Below are 15,278 nucleotides of genomic sequence, written 5' to 3' on the forward strand. Positions count from 1 at the left end.
ATTTCTGGTGATTCATTATTTTCGTTAACCAGTTGAATAGCTTTTTAAACGTTTTTTTAAATAAATATAATGACAATTCTAAAATGCTGGGAAAAGTTAGCTATTTTAAGAATCCTTCTTTTATTGAAATTGATCCATAATCTTATAGAATAAGTCAGAACATACAAATGAGTTTTATTTTAAGAAATGTACAATCAAGTATTTCTGGTAATGGAATATTTAAAAAGTTTATTTCCTGTTTTAAAAGAGCATTGTTTTTGAAAAGGGAGTGAGACTTAAGTTCAATTTCATATTTTTAAAGCTTTTCAAGTGTCACTTTTAGATGTGATGAAATGAACAAGTGAAATACTTCTATTATTACACATCTTGAACTTGAGAACAAAAAAATTTTAGTTGGTGCTTTACTAATTGTAATTATATGCCCTAGGTAGGAACTAAATTTGCAACAGTCATAATACTAATAGTAACAAGTAAAGAAAAAACTTTTCATAAAAGGAAGTAAATCACTAAATGCAAGAATGGCTAATATCAGTCCTTCAAAAATAATGCAAACAAGACAGTATGGATCCAAATCTCTCTATGCATTATTTGTGAAGGATTGTTATTAGCCATACTTTCATTTACTTCCTCTTTTAAAAGTTTGTCTTTACTTGTTTGCTTGGTTTTATCAATCCAGCATTTCAACAGACATAGGAAGGTTGTACTTATAACAAAGTTCTAAATAAAATGAGGTTCTAAGAGTAATATTTAATATTTACTGGTAATTCCTGCTTTACCCTATACTTTAGGAATACCAAATTCCTGGAAGAAAGCTAACTTCAAAGTGGAATGATAACATCATTTACACTAAGATTATGTTTGATTTTTTGTTTTTTTTAACAACAATTATAAATGTGGACGCTTTGTTTCAAAATTGTCACCTTTCTGAAACTGGTTGATACTATTGTTTGGGTTTTGAGTTATCATACAACGAAAAAGAAAAATAAGAAATTCAATTCTGATGAATAATTCCAGTCATCCCTACAAAGCACAATTACAATTTTACATTATAGTACATGATACTGAAACTATTACTATACTATAGTACTATTTCCACTACCACTACTAGCACTGGTCATCCTAATTCATTAACGAGATCCACAAGAGCACCACACCATTACCAAAAGCCATAATCGTTTTCTTGTAATTCAGTATATTAGTACTACTTGAAATGTATTTACATCACTTACGTTTAGGCCCAAACCCTTTTAAAATTTAAACTTCCATTCCCTAACTCGTTTTTTGTTGGCTTCGAGAATAATAATAACTACTGTTAAAATGTGCTAAGTAATGAGATCCCCTAACATATTTAACGAAATGAAATAAAATTTAAAATATACACATTTGGATTTTAGAACTACATTAGGATAATAACATCTTCAAGAATACAATTAGTGGAATAAATGCTTAAATGCATAAAAATAAACAAAAAATAGTAAAAATTTTGTGAAGCTCGAGAAGATCCATAAAATGTCTTAATTGCTCGCCCTTTCAGTCGTGGGTGCATTATAATGTGACGGTCAATCCCATTATTCGTTGGTAAAAGAGTTGGCGATGGGTGGTGATTACTAGTCTTACACTGCTAAATTAGGGACGGCTAGCGCAGGTATCACTTGAATAGCTTTGCACGAAATTCAAAACAAACAAACTTAATCACAATGAAAAAGTGTGCAAGATTTATATAATGTATGCTATAAAATTTTGCTTTTAAAATCTTTATAATAAGAACGAAGTTTCGATATCTTGAAACTAATTGATTTTGATCTTATGATTGAGGTTCAATTTCCTTTGATAAACACAGCAGATAGTCCGATGTGGTTTTGCTATAAGAAAATACACACAGACATTAAAAGGTTTTTTGTAATTTTATTTCCATTCTGTTAAAAAAGTTGTTAATTGTTGAGAAATGATGAAAATGTTAAAGAATATTAAGCTCATGTTCTGAATAATAAAATCTTAAGCTGTTGATTCAGGTCTCTTCAGATTTAGAACTAATGGTCGTAGAAGATGCAGGAATGAACCTTTACCTCTCATAACTAATGACTTCACGTTATATGGTTATGTAGGAAGATTTTTTTTTTCGAGTTCTATTATTGGCTTAGTTTTTTGTTGTTGTTTTTTGGGTGGATTACTTAGTGAAAATATTGCAATTTCCAGTCCATTTAATAATATTTTTTTTTAGCTCGGCATGGCCAGATGGGTTAAGGTGTTTGACTCGTAATCCGAGGATCGCGGGTTCGAATTTCCGTCACACCAAACATGCTCGCTCTTTCAGCCGTGAGGGCGTTATAATGTAACAGTCAATTCCATTATTCGTTGGTAAAAGAGTAGCCCAAGAGTTGGCAGTGGGTGGTGATGACTAGCTTCCTTCCCTCTAGTCTTACACTGCTAAATTAGGGACGGCTAGCATAGATAGCCCTCGAGTAGTTTTGTGTGAAATTCAAAAAACCAAACCAAACAAACAAGCTAGCGCAGATAGCCTTCGTGTAGCTATGCGCGAAATTTTTAAAAAAATTAATAAAGTTTAAACAGGCTACTTTCACTTTGACACAAACAGTAGGCTTAAGTGTATAACCACTGTTTCAATAGTTAACTACACGACTAAATGTAACCCTGGCCTCAAATACAATGTTTGAAGAAAAACTGCGAACGTGCACTCAAATCAACTGTTTATGTTACCTAAAAAAATGTAACTCATCAATTAACTGAAAATCAGAAGTGATGTAGCGATGTAATATTTTACATGGAAGAGCGAACAACGTTTCGACGATGACCGAAGAAGGTCGAAACGTTGTCCGCTCTTCTATGTAAAATATTTTCTCAACCCAAGCGAGCCGTTTTTGCATATATATTTCTCTACAAGTGGGTTTTCTCGACATCACTGAATAATTTTCAATATACATCTAATAACTTCTCAAAAATTCTTTACTTTGACTGGCACTGAATAAACGTAAATTGACTCATATTTATAACTAAAATATCCTTCTAGATCTTGGTTGAATTTGCTAGATCTTAACCACATGTATCCCTGCCCTTAGATTATGGAGTATCTTGAGCATTCCTAATACATAAATAACACACTACACTAAACTTTCCATTCACAGAGTTTTGTTTCAGGGTTTTTCCTTTCCATAGCTTGTGTTATACAAACAGAAGGGCATACTGTCCCTTGTTGTCACTTTCTGTTCCATCACTGAGGGAAATTTCCTCAACTAAATGATCGAGTGAATCTACTGGTGGCTCTATTCATTGATGGTTTGACTCTCTGCTGACACCTTCTTCTTAGTAGTTATCCGATTGGCTGTTCTATCACCAATATAATTCCAAAGACAGCCTCACTGAATGACTCTTGGCTTGGATCATCTGTCTATCTGGATTCTGTAGATCACATAATTGGTTCTTTTTAGTGCAACGTATGTTTCTTCCCAATATCATCTTAACTTTGAGGTTTGTGCTTCCTTGGAATGAGAACTGTTACTTTTATGAAATACAGTCTTGTCAACATTGGCACGATATCAACTCTTCGTTTTATCACCAGGTGATTTAAGTCTTTATGAGGTAAAGTCATGTATGACGTCTTTATTATTCAAGCTCATGAAACATTTTCTAACTGTCAAACCCTCAGGTTATGCTGGAGTAGTGTGTTTTGCTATAACCCAGTTATCAGATGTAGATTTCTTGCTGAGAGCTACTAGTTTGAGTATTTCTGTTCTTGGTGTTACAATGACCACCATCCTTGTTGTTATCGGTAGTATAAACTCTGGTGTAGTAGTTGTCATGTAGTATATGGAGATTTTCTGTGAAGCTATTTGAACCTAGCTTAGCTTCATACTCATGTCTTCACATGAAAAAATTCTTATTACATACTCTTTTTCAATGTCGATTACCTACATATCATGAGGCATTAGAGAAGTTTCCTATAATAACGATAACTTCCACCCTTCCTTTTACTCAAAACATTAAGTCCATTTGTTGTTTTCGTCAATTCCTCTTCTTTCTTCTTCTCTGCAGAAAATTTTCCGACTTTCATTAACAAACTGGGTTGAACAACTGTAGTTGCAATATTTGGTCACTGCCAATCCTTCAAGAAAAATTAAAGAAAAGTGAAGGGGAGGAGACAGATAGATGAATGGTAGTAAAAAAGGAACTAGGTACATATAAATGATAAAAACCAGTGTTGAAGAAAGAACAGTTATGATTTAAAAGCATATACTCAATGATATAACCCTTCCCATCAATATCAGTACTTAACCCAGAGGGGATTGTGTCCATCGAAGTCTTCCAGGATTAAAAATAGAGGTGACAACTATTTAATGAGAGCATCAAGGTCTGATTGGTCATAAGCCTTTCCAGTAGATAAGTAAAGAGAACAAATAACGACGGTAGAACCCAAGGAATATGGAAGGCAACGTCCTCCAAGGGTGTATTAAGCTGCAAAGACAGGGTCGGCAGGTGCTGGTCAACCAACAATGTCACCCCTCCAATTCTTTCTACCATATTCATTTGTCACATCCTCTTTTTTTAAGGTTTGTTATAAGTTTAACTATATATTATGTATAACCAATAGAAAGTCGAAGTTTTCATCTATCAAATAACGCAATTTATAGTTTTATGTTCAGCTGGAATACAACCTTCGTTCCCATAAGAAAGTTAATGATTAACTTCGATGAATTTTAATGGTTCTTGTCACACAGTTAGAAAGACAAAAAAATTTGAGAGTTAGGGAAATTGCCTACTTTTTTCATAGTCTTTGGTGCATTATTTAATTGAATAAAAATTATTTGGTTCATTGCTACCATGAGTATGGCCCAGTATGGCCAGGTGGTTAAGACGCTAGACTCGTAATCTGAGGGTCGCCAACCACAACTACATACAAACAAATGGCCTAAGCATGGACAATACAGTATCACCAGTTCTAGCCAATATTTTTATGACACAAGTTGAAACACAAGCAATTAACACAGCATTACATTCACCACTATACTGGTACAGAAAGGTGGACGACACGATTACGGGATTCATATCTACAGAACACACACTTACTTTTTTTTCAATCACATTAACTCTATACATTCCAACATTAACTTCACATGTGAACAGGAAGAAAGCAATTAAATATCATTTCTTAGCCTCAAAATTACAAGAACCGATACACAATTTAAAACATAAATCCACCGAAAAATCACCCATACTGGAGTATACCATCCTTGAGACTCAGCACATGAAACAAAACAAAAACCCAACATACTGAGAAACCAAATAAACACAGCCATGAAACTATGCTCACCAGATAAAATAAATGACGAATTAAACAATTTAAACAATACTTCATCAACATCAATAAGTTTCCTCCACAAACCGTAGAAAACATTATACGTACACACCCAGATGTAGGAGATACTTCAACGTTATTTACTGAATTCTCTGCCATTAGAAGTGGAAGATCAAATTATGATCCTTCTTTTCTGTTTTAATAAAAGATGGTCTAAGATGATATAATATCAAAAAAACTATGAAAATACTGATTTCACTCCCACTATTAGCTGTATTTTGTACTTTTTAAAAAACATTTTCTCAATACAGCTTTTATTTTGCATAACAAGCATGTTAGAGATTTTTAATGGTTTCCACCATTTTAATGAATATATTCCAGTTAATTTATACACATACTTTGACTTTCAGCAAAATCAACTAACAAAAGTAAACATATCTCATGAAATAAAAAATCACGAAATCATATACTGCTGCATACCATATGTTCCCAACATCAGCAGAAAAACAACCAACATTTGGCAAAAACTAGTAACAAAATATGACATTCCAGTTAATACCAAATTTATTCAAAAACCAGGCACAAAACTAAGGTCTATGCTATGTAAAAACTACACTGACAAACACCACACCAACATTATTTATAAAACACAATGTGATAACTGCCACAACTTCTATATTGGAGAAACGAGTAAAAAAATGGTAACCAGCTTCAAAGATCACAAAATTTCACCTTCATACGTTTTCGAACACTACAAATTAAATAAACACAACATAACCATAGAAAACACCCAAATACTAAACAAAGAAAGAAACATAAACAAACGCAAAATTAAAGAAGCCTTACTTATACAACAACTCATGTCCAAAATAAACCAGTACAAAGAAACACCTTTATTCCTATATTAATAAATATAATCTAAAATCTAAGCACGCCCTCTACATTCTTACGCTCAATTACGCAACCGCCTTCAAACATGCGGTCAGTTAGCTCTTTTTTGTAAACCTGACGGTGGTCGAGAAAGGTCGAAACGTTGTTCGCTCCTTCACATAGAGCTTTCTCTATTCATACCAGCCATTTTTTTAATATATATTTTTGTCTATATGTGGGTTTTCTCGTCAACACGGATTAAGCATTATTTTGATACAATATATATCTCAATATATAATTCACATTTATTAAAAGCTTAACCATATTAATGATAAGTATCATTGTCATAAGTCTAAGAATAATAGAAAATACTCATATTTGTGCATGGTTGTTAGTTTTAAATACAGAGTGAGTGTTTGAACTAAATAATGATAAGTTAAGTAGCATTTATCTGTTTCTGCAGTTTTTGTCAGACTATGGCTTTTTAATATAAAATAAAAGGTAGTTGTAAATTGTCACTTAACTGACATTATGCATTGCCATTATGTATAATTTGTATCGTTTATCCCAGTGTACATAATTTGTACACGCAATTTTTCACAGTTGCTATAATGAACATGGTATCTCATAGCGAAACAAACAGACCATAGCAACCATTGCAGAGATACATGTATATATCTGATATTAATTGCTATAATCATATTTTTAAAATTAAATACTTTGTTCAACAACATGAACCAGCTGTATTGTTTTCTTTGTGCTCTAATTTGATTTTAAAATGTAAAGATAGATTCAAAATGTGTATATATCATAAAGGAATGAAGTATGACAAACTTGTCAGACGTAACACAAATTCCAATGGGAGTTTTAAAGTATGTGATGTTGGTTTAGTCCCTAAGCGAAAAACTCCAGTTCTATCGATGCTGATTAGTTGATACTTAATCTTTGTAGACGTTTGACCAATCAGTGATTGTATAAGTGTAAGGTAAAAAAAAGATTTTTTTACTGCCTTTCATATGGCCTGAGGTCCCTTGGCTTATAGTCTCCATAGCATTCGTTGGCTGCTTTATCATTTCTAATTGTGTTTGAATCTCGCTTTGTGATTGGGTTGTCTCATTTTCAAATTAAAGTTTAGTAAAATTTCTATTAGATTTTCACCAAACTAATCCCTTCTCTGACACTAATGTTTCACTGGACAAAGTCTTTTAAGTTATTTGTGAAAATATTGCATAGTCTAGTCCATCCAACTGTTACGTATTATAATTCATTTCGGACGAGTTTCCGATTTATTATGTTACTACTTTACGTATTACAGTTTCAAATATCCGGGACATTTGAATTTAGAAGTTAATTAAATGTTAAAAAGCGTTAACTGTATAATATTTGGTAGCAAGATTGATAGACACAATTTGCTTTTTCAACGCAAATATATTTTAATATGCGTGTGTCTTTTTTTATAGCAAAGTCACATCAGGCTATCTGCTGAGTCCATGTATTTTAACATACCAACAAAAAATACAATCTTATTACTAATAGCTATTACAAATTATGTCTTATATACAATAGTTTTATAAACTTACAAACAATACTGAGTCTTATATCTGCGGCCCGGCATGGCCTAGCGCGTAAGGCGTGTGACTCGTAATCAGAGGGTCGCGGGTTCGCGCCCGCGTCGCGCTAAACATGCTCGCCCTCCCAGCCGTGGGGGTGTATAATGTAACGGTCAATCCCACTATTCGTTGGTAAAAGAGTAGCCCAAGAGTTGGCGGTGGGTGGTGATGACTAGCTGCCTTCCCTCTAGTCTTACACTGCTAAATTAGGGATATAAACTTATATCTGGTCTAAAACTGAATAGTTTATGGACGATCCTGGTTCACGACGACCAAATTAATTGTTGATATTGTCACAGGTCTCGCTTAAACTAGCTAGCTTGGTCCTTGTTTGGCCTTGGACCTTTACATGCTAACTTTTTTCCGAAACATGTTAACAATATACACTCATCAATTAGAAAACGGACTTCACACTTAATGACTCTAACCAGTAAACACTCGAAATGCTCACCAAACACCATTATCCAAATATACAAGGCTTACATCCGTCCACTAATAGAGTATGGATGACATATAATATGTCAAATAACACACTCCAGAAAATCCAGGTTCAACAAAATAAAATACTAAGATCTGCATTCAGTCTACCATCATTCACCCCAGTAAATTATATACGTCAAATCAGCAACTTACCAACACTAAGAAATAGACTAACGGAAATATCACACAAATACTATTTAAAAGCAGAAAAAAGAAACAAACTAACGGCATCACTCTACAAATTAACTAGTGCACCAACCAAATATATTTCACCTTATAACATATTTCAAGAATCACACAACAAAGCACTTAAAGGACAAAACTCATGTTAATACTATGTATTTTCTTTTTTAGGTCTCGCGCACAGGACAGGTAAAACTTTCGGCGCCTGTCCTGTGAAAGTGGGTTTTTCTCGGGGCGCTCCAGTTCCCCCCACAGCAAAAACTTAGGCATTGGATCTTTAGATCCCAGCCCAGGCAACTCATTTCCAAGCCCTGAATCGGGTCGTTTGTGTTGATATTTACTTTGACATCTGCCTTTCGGGACGGGACCTGACTGTTTTCTCCGGTGCTGCCTTTGCCTCGGTCATGGATAATATTAAGTATGACCACCTTCACCCAAAAAAAGAGTTCAAAAACTATATATATATATATATATATATATAAAGTTAAAATCAATAACCTTCCACGAAAGGGGACGAAGAGGAACCACAACGTTCCTGAACACCCCAGTTGGAGAGAGAATTCTTACGAGTTGACTCTCTCTAAACCAGGGGTTCCCAACCTTTTGGCACTCGCGACCCATTACCTAAAAGTTTGAAACCCATGTGACCCCCTACTTAGGGCTTACTATCAGCAGCTTAATTTTTCTTTTATTTTCTGTGAAGGAAAGGGAAAGAAACATCTAGAAAAAATATTTAAAAATTCTGTAATTATTTATTAGCAAATTAAATCACATTGGTCCAACCTGAATTCACAAAAGGAACATATATTTCTTAAAATAATATTAACATAGGTTTGAACAGCTATCCAACCCAGCTAGTGAAATGCCTGATGTTGCATTTCAGCAGCAAGCTTTGAAATTCGTGGCCGAGCGTTTGTTAGAGCCAGTCTCATGTCATCTGCAACATCCAATCTGTTCCTATTCTTTGTTTTTATATTGACAAGAGTGAAAAATCCTGCCTCACACAAGTAGGTAGAAGCAAATGAAACAAGGACACGTAGATCAGTGATGCCGAGAAACCCACTTGTTGAGAAATTTATATGCAAAACGGCTCGTTTGGGTTGAGAAAATATTTTACATAGAAGAGCGAACAACGTTTCGACCTTCTTCGGTCATCGTCAGGTTCACAAAGAAAGAGGTAACTGACCGGAAGCTGACCACATGTTTGAAAGGGGTTGTGTAACTGTGTGTCGAAATGTAGAGGGCGGTATTAGATGTTTGAATATATAATTTTATTTATTTATTATATTAATATAGGTATAAAGGCGTTCCTTTATATTGGTTTATCTTGGGTTTAAGTTGTTGTATAAGTAAGGCTTCATTGATTTTGCGTTTGTTTATGTTTGTTTCTTTATTTAGTATTTGAGTGTTTTCTATGGTTATGTTGTGTTTATTTGACTTGCAGTGTTCGAAAACGTGTGAAGGTGACTTTTTATGTTCTTTGAATCTGGTTTCCATTTTTCTACTTGTTTCTCCAATATAGAAGTCGTGGCAGTTATCACATTGTATTTTATAAATAATGTTGGTGTGGTGTTTGTCAGTGTAGTTTTTACATAGTATAGATCTCAGTTTTGTGCCGGGTTTTTGAATAAATTTGGTATTAACTGGAATGTCATATTTTGTTACTAATTTTTGCCAAATGTTGGTTATTTGTTTGCTGATGTCAGGAATATATGGTATACAGCAGTATATGGTTTCGTGGTTTTTTTATTCGTGAGCTGTATTTACTTTAGTTGGTTGATTTTGCTTTCTGTCTAGGTGTGTGCGTATAATGTTTTCTACGGTTTGTGGAGGAAACTTATTGATGTTGATGAAGTATTGTTTTATTTTGTCTAGTTCATCGTTAATTTTATCTGGTGAGCATACTTTTATGGCTGTGTTTATTTGGTTTCTTAGTATGTTGAGTTTTTGTTTTGTTTCATGTGCTGAGTCCCAAGGAATGTATAGTCCAGTATGGGTGATTTTTCGGTGGATTTCTGTTTTGAATTGTGTGTCAGTTCTTGTAATTTTGAGGTTAAGAAATGATATTTGATTGCTTTCTTCCTGTTCACATGTGAAGTTAATGTTGGGATGTATAGAGTTAATGTGATTGAAAAAATTAAGTATGTGTTCTGTAGATTTGAATCCCGCAACCGTGTCATCTACATATCTGTACCAGTATAGTGGTGGATGTAATGCTGTGTTAATTGCTTGTGTTTCAACTTGTGTCATAAAAATATTGACTAGAACTGGTGATACTGGGTTGCCCATGCTTAGGCCATTTGTTTGTATATAGTTTTGGTTGTTGAACAACTTAGATAATTTTATTGACATCCAATAGCCAAACTTCCCAGGAAAAATTAAGAATTTATATTTTCCAGAAACACCTAAAAACAACATCTTAAACGATTTTTTCAAAGAATTTTCTCACAAAACCATCAACATAATTTCACAAAACAGAAAACTAAAAACAACCTTACAAAAGAGACATTAATTCCATTAAAACCTAAAAGAAGACAAAAACATAAAATTCTAAAAGCAGATAAAGGTAACGCTATAGTCATAATGAACACGAATGAATACATCCAAAAAATGAATAACATCCTATCAGACACGAACAAATTTAAACAAATAAACACAAATCCAACAAAGACACACGAGACACAACTGAACAAATTACTACTACAAATGAAATAAGCCAACACAATTTCACAAACACTTTATTCCTACCTACGTAAAACCGACTCACGCACACCGCAAATATACGGCATCCCCAAACCTCATAAACCAGATTGTCCATTACGACCAATAATGTCCACATATGAATCGTTTAATTACAATCTTGGTAAATACATAGCATGGGCATTCTCCAAATATGTAACATCAGCCAGCTCATTCATCAAAGACTCTTTTAATTTCAAGTCTAATCTAAATCAACTTAATCATAAAGCCTTAATGGCCAGTTTCGATGTTATATCCCTCTTTACAGAAGTTCCAACCACTGAAGCCTGCAAGATAGCCTTAGAACTCTATATCCGAGACCCTAACCCAACTATAGAAATTCCCAGTAACCAGTTAGCAACCCTCATAGAATTCACCACGATAAAGACAAACTTCATGTTCAACAACCAAAACTATATACAAACAAATGGCCTAAGCATGGGCAACCCAGTATCACCAGTTCTAGTCAATATTTTTATGACACAAGTTGAAACACAAGCAATTAACACAGCATTACATCCACCACTATACTGGTACAGATATGTAGATGACACGGTTGCGGGATTCAAATCTACAGAACACATACTTAATTTTTTCAATCACATTAACTCTATACATCCCAACATTAACTTCACATGTGAACAGGAAGAAAGCAATCAAATATCATTTCTTAACCTCAAAATTACAAGAACTGACACACAATTCAAAACAGAAATCCACCGAAAAATCACCCATACTGGACTATACATTCCTTGGGACTCAGCACATGAAACAAAACAAAAACTCAACATACTAAGAAACCAAATAAACACAGCCATAAAAGTATGCTCACCAGATAAAATTAACGATGAACTAGACAAAATAAAACAATACTTCATCAACATCAATAAGTTTCCTCCACAAACCGTAGAAAACATTATACGCACACACCTAGACAGAAAGCAAAATCAACCAACTAAAGTAAATACAGCTCACGAATAAAAAAACCACGAAACCATATACTGCTGTATACCATATATTCCTGACATCAGCAAACAAATAACCAACATTTGGCAAAAAATTAGTAACAAAATATGACATTCCAGTTAATACCAAATTTATTCAAAAACCCGGCACAAAACTGAGATCTATACTATGTAAAAACTACACTGACAAACACCACACCAACATTATTTATAAAATACAATGTGATAACTGCCACGACTTCTATATTGGAGAAACAAGTAGAAAAATGGAAACCAGATTCAAAGAACATAAAAAGTCACCTTCACACGTTTTCGAACACTGCAAGTCAAATAAACACAACATAACCATAGAAAACACTCAAATACTAAATAAAGAAACAAACATAAACAAACGCAAAATCAATGAAGCCTTACTTATACAACAACTTAAACCCAAGATAAACCAATATAAAGGAACGCCTTTATACCTATATTAATATAATAAATAAATAAAATTATATATTCAAACATCTAATACCGCTCTCTACATTTCGACACACAGTTACACAACCCCTTTCAAACATGTGGTCAGCTTCCGGTCAGTTACCTCTTTCTTTGTGAACCTGACGATGACCGAAGAAGGTCGAAACGTTGTTCGCTCTTCTATGTAAAATATTCTCTCAACCCAAACGAGCCGTTTTTGCATATAAAGGACACGTAAAGCTATCATGCTGACTTTGGAGTATGACTGATACATAGCGCACCAGAACTGAGTCACGGATTTCACCTTGAAGAGATCACGAGCTGAAGAGTCGTTCCTTAGATCCAGAAATTCATCTTGGATATCATCTGGGATGCTGGATACATCAAGTTCAGTACAAAATGGGTTCCTTACCAGGGCCTCCTGTTCCTGTGACAGCTCAGGGGAAGTAACGCTCGACTTCCTTTTCTAGAGACTGAAGATATTCGGTAATCTCATCCTTGAGGAACTGATCCAGTTGGATAAGAGACTCATCCGTCACTCCACAAAGTTTTTCAAACATAGCGATGTTTCCAAGATTGGTTTTCCGACGCCAGTTCTGCAGTTTGGAAACAAAGGCCCGAAGACTATCTTGAAAAAGGAGAACATGTGTTTCCCTTCCTTGAAGCTTCAAATTGAGCTTGTTCAGCTGGTCAAAAATGTCGGCTAGGTACGCAACCCTTTTATTCCATGCTTCATCTTCGAAGTGAGCTACAAGATCTTTTCTTTCTTGAGTCTCCAGGAATAGCTTTATTCCATCTTTCATTTCAAAGACACGATTAATAACGTTTCCTTTCGACAACCAACGTACTGCTGTGTAGAAGAGAAGGACTTCGTGGTCAGCATTCATGTCTTTGCATAGTTCTTTGAATAGGCGAGTGTTGAGTGCTTGAGTCTTCACATAATTTACAATTTTGATTACAGATTCAAGCACTTCCTGCAGAGAGGCAGGGAGAGTCTTACTGGCGAGAGCATATCGGTGAATCATGCAGTGGATGCCCTTTGCTTGAGGTGCTAGCTTCTTCACTCTCGACTGGAATCCTGATTTTGATCCCAGCATAGCCGGTGTTCCATCCGTACAAACCCCACACACGTTTTCCCATTGAAGATCTTCGTCTTGAGAAAAAGTTGAAACTTTTTCCATGACATCATCAGCTTTTGTTGTGGTTTCAAGAGCACTGCAGAATAAGAATTCGTCTTTGATGTCACCTGAATTAATGTATCTCACGAAGACAAGCAACTGAGAACATGGACTTACATCTGTTGACTCGTCGAGCTGAAAGGAGAACAAAGGGAAACCCTTGGTTTCAGTCAAAACCTGTTCCTTCACATCCATAGACATTTTAGAAATGCGCCTCTGTATAGTATTATTTGACAGGGATTCTTGTTGCATCTTATTTGCACTGGCTTCTCCAAGAATATGGTTTACTGCTTTCATCATGCAGGGTTTAAGAAGTGTTTCTCCAATCGTTTGAGGCTTTTTTTGTTTAGCAATTTCGAATGCAATCTCATATGAAGCTTCCACTACGGCTAGACTCTGCTGCTGAAACGACCCACTTCTATCGATTCTTTGGCTTTTAAGACATTGTTCATGCCGTTTGAAGAAATCCAAACCCTTCTTTGCGTGTTCTGGATGTTTCGTCTCGAGATGACGCTTGAGTTTTGATGGTTTCATTGACTCTGCACTCAGGACAGCATGGCACAAAACACACTGTGGTTTCTCGATGCCGTCGTTGGCGAGCACAGTGGTGAAGCCAATGTTGAGGTAGCATTCTGAGTATCTGCGCCGTTTAGCCATGGACACAACTCACCTCTACTGCTAACTTATCTCCTTGTTAAAATAAAATAAAAATGTTGAATAATGAACGCTTTGGCAACTGTAGATCTTACACTGACTACTTTTGGGGGGTGCAGGTAGAGTAATGAGCAACGGACATGTGACTCACGTGTTGACAGCGAGCATACACACACTTAATCACAGCTAAACAGACACACAAGCATACGTACATGCGCGTGCACTCACATACTTGCTACTCACTAGTACACACATACATACAGTTGCAGACACATACACATTCACACAGGCACATTCACTCACAGGCACGCATGCATACACCCATAATATCACCTAATGACATTGAACTAACGTAGCACACGTTTTGCTTTGCACCGAAACAAAAAAATGTAAGAGCATGAAAATGTATTGATGAAATAAAATTAATGTTATCCCAAGCTACTTCTAACAAGACTACGCGACTCCCCTGCCAGGGCTTCGCGACCCCTGGGGGTCAGGTTGGGAACCCCTGCTCTAAACTAAACCTCTGCCACGTCAGTTTGCGTTTTTTTTTTTTTAACAACGCCAGAAGTAATTTAATGAAGTTGAACGGTTTGTAATATTCGAAATCAGTAAACGTTACTGGTCAAATTTTGTAGTTTTTCGTTTAATAGGCGTTAATCACAATTATAACTTCCGAGGCCTATGACACTATAACTGTAGCTGACGAATAATATTCTTCTTCTCTCTCGCTAACTGCGTTTTATACGAATTACGCGAGACTCTTGTTCGTTCATCAAAATTTGCTTGGCAACAATACTGTCAATCACACATTACATATATACTT

The 15,278-nt window shown here is 35.1% G+C and overlaps 1 protein-coding gene across 5 annotated transcripts in view; it reads right to left on the minus strand.

Annotated features, from left to right (window-relative positions):
- Positions 1 to 15,278, minus strand: part of LOC143222243 (uncharacterized) — a 44,482-nt gene that overhangs the window by 24,620 nt on the left and 4,584 nt on the right. The window contains exon 1 of one of the 5 annotated variants that reach the window (XM_076448478.1): positions 1,230 to 1,724. The exons of 1 other annotated variant lie outside the window; for it this stretch is intronic. The gene's annotated coding sequence lies outside the window, so the exon portion shown is untranslated. Of the gene's footprint in view, positions 1 to 920; positions 1,725 to 15,278 lie in introns of those variants that run through there. 3 more of the 5 variants (XM_076448475.1, XM_076448474.1, XM_076448477.1) reach the window with 3 other exon arrangements.

Source organism: Tachypleus tridentatus, chromosome 8 (assembly GCF_004210375.1).
Source record: "Tachypleus tridentatus isolate NWPU-2018 chromosome 8, ASM421037v1, whole genome shotgun sequence".
NCBI classification, from domain to species: domain Eukaryota; kingdom Metazoa; phylum Arthropoda; class Merostomata; order Xiphosura; family Limulidae; genus Tachypleus; species Tachypleus tridentatus.